A 5046-nucleotide genomic window follows, 5' to 3' on the forward strand; every position below is an offset into this window, starting at 1 on the left:
ATGCAACTTAATCTCTCAATTCATAATTACTGTGTGAATCAATTTGGAAGTCTACAAAAGATTATATGCATATCTGCTCTGACTATACACAAACTGCAACTTCAGAATATTTTGGTCAGTTAGGTCAATACATGTATGCAATAACTAGATAGTATTACAAATTATATGTGAGGTATAGAAGAAGCAAGTTTATTATCCTACCAATTATTTTTTATACGTACAGATTGATTTAGCCAGCATAACACAAACCTGTCTTTCAATAGGGTTAGATTCACTTGGAACTTCTGACTGCCTATTTGATGCTAGCAGAAGCATTTAGGACTGATAGGTATGTTTTTATTATTGGATTGTTATTTTCTGTTCTCCAAGTTAAATATATTTGAAGAATGCATAAGAAATTGATGCACTGATGCTACATGAGCATGACCAATAGATGCATGTATAGATGGAACGTTAAGGAGTATTTGTACCATTTAGACAAGATTATTTTTGGTCTTGCTTGCCTACAATAAGCTCGGTTCATTAATCTTGATTTTTTCAGTTGTCAATAATAGTATTTATGTTTGAATGCATGGAAGAATTATCAGTTTACCAGCCTGGCCAAGCTAATGAAAATGCTATTGATTGGGAAGACACAAAGCACAAGTATCCGTAAGTGACATCTTTTCCTCTATATTGGCTCATATAAAATTTGAACTTTGTCGTTCCTCATAGTCTCATGCAGCGTTGGCTGGCATCTTAGAGTGGAGGTATTTTTTGCTTGGTAGCGTCGGCCCACATAGGCAATCAGCCTTGATGTAATAGATGGAAAGGGTTGCACCGACCTGGAGACAGGAAAAGTTATATATCAAAAAATACTTGACTGACTGCATCCTGCACATACATGTATGTTACTTGACTGACTGCACCCTGCACATACATGTATGTTCATTTGAGTTATGATTTCTAATATACATATGCTGTGTAGTCAAACAATTAGTTTGCTGCTCCTTTGTTTTCAGGATGTATTTGTACGTGCTGATGTAGTCTTAGAGGGAATGCATTCTACTTAGTTACTTGTGTGGTGAGTTTCTCTGAATTATCTAAATCTATAAGTCCCGCTGGTCTGGTAGAACAGTATTTGGAATCCATTGTAGGAGCAGGGATCATGCCCAGGAAACCAATTGCAGATTGCTGCAAATGACAGTTGCAAACGTTAGGTACTTAAGCTACCTATGGCAGCTGGTGTATTTCCAGACACGATCTATTCAGCTTAGATCAGACAACTGCTACACTACATGTGTTTTTATTTTTTAACAACAGTGAATTCCATATTATGCCATCTTTTTTTTTTGTACTTCGTACTGCCCTATTTTGTTGTAACCAATGTAGTGAAGACTATCCTTTGTCTCATTCGTCTTTAAATTATTTCTTATCATTGTAACCAGTTCACTTAGTAATGACCCGTCTATGTATATTTACTTCTTGCCATGGTTTTTAAGGCGACGCCTTGGCGCCTTAAGGAGGGAGGGCGCTTTGGCACCTAGGCGACGCCTAGGCGGGCGCTTTGGACGCCTAGGCGCCTAATGCGGCCGTTTTTGCAAAGCGGAGGGGGAGCGCCTTGACGCCCAGGCGACGACTAAGCGACGCTTTTTAAACCATGCTTCTTGCCTTGCTTTCCTGATTTTATTCGTGTGTACGCACAAAACATTACTCCCACAACCGTGAAAGGATGCTGACTAATAGCTTTTCTATTCCCCATCACTATGGTGTGCTATCGTACATATATGTAGTGATTCATGATCCATGCTTCTAACCTATGATGTACTAAGCTGTAAGTATAATTCAGTCATCCCCCTGTCATTCAATCATGGGCTAAAACTGACTTGCTAAGTTGTGTATGATTCAGTATGAACAATGGGTACTTTTTCTCAGCTCTAGCTAATACAAATAGACGTCGTCTGAAGATGTCATAAACCTACTAGCTGGTAACAAAAACACTGAGAGTACACCCACCAAGGACATCACAGAAGCAACTCATCCAGGGTCAAGAGAGATAAGCAAACACACAACCACTAAATTTTTGGGGTCTTTTTGCAGCAATTATATCCACCATATTCTGAACTTCTCTGTACAAGGATGTGAGCTTGACAACAGTCAGCAAAAAGAGGAAATAGCAAGAGTCAGCTACTGCAAGAAAATGTATATCTCCAAAACAAACCCACAAAATGTATTTCTCCAAAACAAACCCACGAAAGTGCAACCAATTACACCAATATAATGGACCTATAAACTGTTCACTTTTGGCAGTGCAACACACGTGAAAGAAAACATAAGTTTTCCCTCTCCTATGTTAGGTTTCTTCATGTCCGAGTAAGTTCCTTATGCTCGCCTCACAAGTACAATTTACCACAGGATATCCTCCGCTTTTCAACTCGCAGCTACCACATGTGCGTAACCAACGTATTCAGGCATAGTAGATGCCCGTGAGTATTTAGCAGTCCAACTGTTTTAGTTGATCCAGCTCATTATACATATTACATTCTAAATAATGTATCCATGTTATTTTACATTCTTCCCCATCAGTTAGCCATCATACTGGCGCGGCGTGCCGCCGCGCCGATCGTTGCTACTTGAAACTATGGCTCAACAAGATCCACCCATTGGATCGAAGCGCCATATATTCTTGGGCAGGTGCCTATTCACTACATCTCATGTGTTTTGCAGGCAATAGTCAGTGAATTGAGTGTACCTAAGGATAACGACCAGAACCTAGCGATAGTTCTGATGGGTATATCTGAACTTTCTGCTTAGAATCATCTTTTCAATGGGACTGCTCCATACAAACATTAAGGAGCATGGCTGCCAGGTCAAACTTCAGTTATTATATATGCTTCAGAGAGTAGTTGAGGGTGAAATTATCAGAGATACAGACATGAGCTTCTTTTAATTCGGTCTTTAATTTTGTTCACTGCAGATTTGCTCTGCTGAATTTCGCTCTTTCATTTGATTGAACATATGCTCTCTCTGCAATATACAGACTATGTTTGTTCATTTATCTTAAGAGTAGAATTACTCCTTAATTCTGACCAATATTTTAGCATGTAATCCACTTGCATCATGAATGCCTAATCGAATGCTCTTTTCCCTCTTAAATCCACATACTGTATTACTGATTTACAAGTTCAGCTCTCCCAGTGCCACTGTGTCTCATATTTATGGGTACTCTCTCTACCTTTGGGTGCAACATAGAGTGGTATTACTCTTCGGTATTTCAGTGATGATAATGGCATATGTTCCCATAAATACATCACTTTCACACATCTTCTGTCTTCTTGCTTTCACTTGACTGTTCTGCATTGTTGTCATTTTTTAATTCCCATGTAAATGATGCCATTATCATTTGGGATACTTAGCTGACGATTACCGATCAGTACTTTCCAGAGATAGTTCCCTGAAAAATAGTCGGTTATTTCCAGCAATCAATGCATGGAGTTCACATGTTAAAACATGGATAGGCATTTCACCTAATAGTTGGTTATTTCTCAGTTGATGCAATCGACCATCTACCAATATGACTATGTCATCTCACCTAAGGAGATTTGCCATTTGCTTCAGAATGTCTGCCAATGTTTTGGTTTAGAAATTTGTGTATTTCAAGACATCTTTAACTTGCCTCACTATGTTGCTATCTCCTGGTAGGATGGCCACCTCTGAATGTTTGCAGAGAGAGGCTCATATGGACGCTGGCCAACTTATGTAAGAAAAACGATTTTCTCATTCATATGTACACTTGAATTCTTTAATCCCTTTGGTTATGTCACCTCTAGAGGTGGAGTAATTTCTGTTGCGAGACCAAGCTATAGTGGCTCATGGCTATTATGTTGGGTCCAGCACCATTTGCTTACATATGCTACCTGTTCTTCTTGGAAAAGTGTTATTTGAATAGGTTATAGTTGCACCATTTGCTTACATATGCTACCTCTTCTTCTTGGAGAAGTATTATTTGAATGGGTTATAGTTGTTCTGCCCAACGTATGCATGGTTATGATCTCACCATCGATTATTTTCTATTTATTAGGTTCATACATGTATTTTCCTTAAAAAGACATTCTCATTAATATTATTCCACTGTGTATCTTAGTTTTTTCTAAGAGTGTTCTTTTCCAGAAGTTCAGATGATCAAGTGGTTTTCATGAACTGTTTCAAACGAGCTGCTCGGAAGGGTCCTCATAGATCAGGTGAAGCAAGAAATGGAAATCAGAAATCGCAAAAGACTATATGGAACATCAGGGTTATGGGAATGACTCTTAAAAAGAGCCCGAGGGTTATCTCATATGGGAATGGCTCATAACATTCCAAGTGTTATTGAATTCTGGATGGGCTAAATAAGCAACGATTTGCATCCTTTCATATTGAGTCCCGGTGTATTTTTCCATAGTTGTGCATCTCATTTGGACTCTAGCTGCTGAATGTGCATTGCGGTATGTATTTTGCAAACTCTATTGCATGGTATCTTTATTTGCATCTGCTGACACGATGAGATCAGCATTAGAAAAATCTAATATTCTTCATTGGACTAATTACGCTGGCCAACGTGTATACACGTGAGCAGCATCTCCAAGGAAGCCATATATACATCGAAAAAGAGGAGCCCAGGAATTGAAGGGGATGATGTACGTACGTCCATATCTTCTCTGGCCAACAACTGGCGTAGCAGGGTCGAGATGAGCCATATGTGACGAACAAGGAGATCTTATTTAGCGAAAAGAGCACGAACAAGCAGAACTTACCCTACAGGAATACAGGGTCCATGCCACCAGTTCCTCCGCTAAACGCACTATCCACATAGTAAAAGCCCACGAGTATTTACTAACCCACTTGAGGTTTTAGTTGATTCAGTTTATTATACATATTACAGTCCATATGATGTATTCATGTTATTGCGCATACTTTCCATCAGTCAGGCACCATACTGGCGCGGCGTGCCGCCGCGCCGATCATTGCTAGTAAATATAACATTCAATCCTATTGAAATGACATGCATGAACCGAAGGTAGTTTTGTT

General features: G+C 39.3%; 1 long non-coding RNA gene across 1 annotated transcript; it reads left to right on the forward strand.

The window, feature by feature from the left end:
* The first annotated feature begins 3367 nt into the window (after window positions 1–3367).
* Window positions 3368–4398, forward strand: LOC124702792. Its single transcript, XR_007002684.1, has 2 exons — window positions 3368–3738; window positions 4150–4398. It is a non-coding gene; the product is annotated as an uncharacterized LOC124702792 (long non-coding RNA).
* The last annotated feature ends 648 nt before the right edge of the window (window positions 4399–5046 follow it).

The sequence above is a fragment of the Lolium rigidum genome, chromosome 3 (genome assembly GCF_022539505.1).
Source record: "Lolium rigidum isolate FL_2022 chromosome 3, APGP_CSIRO_Lrig_0.1, whole genome shotgun sequence".
Lineage (NCBI taxonomy): Eukaryota > Viridiplantae > Streptophyta > Magnoliopsida > Poales > Poaceae > Lolium > Lolium rigidum.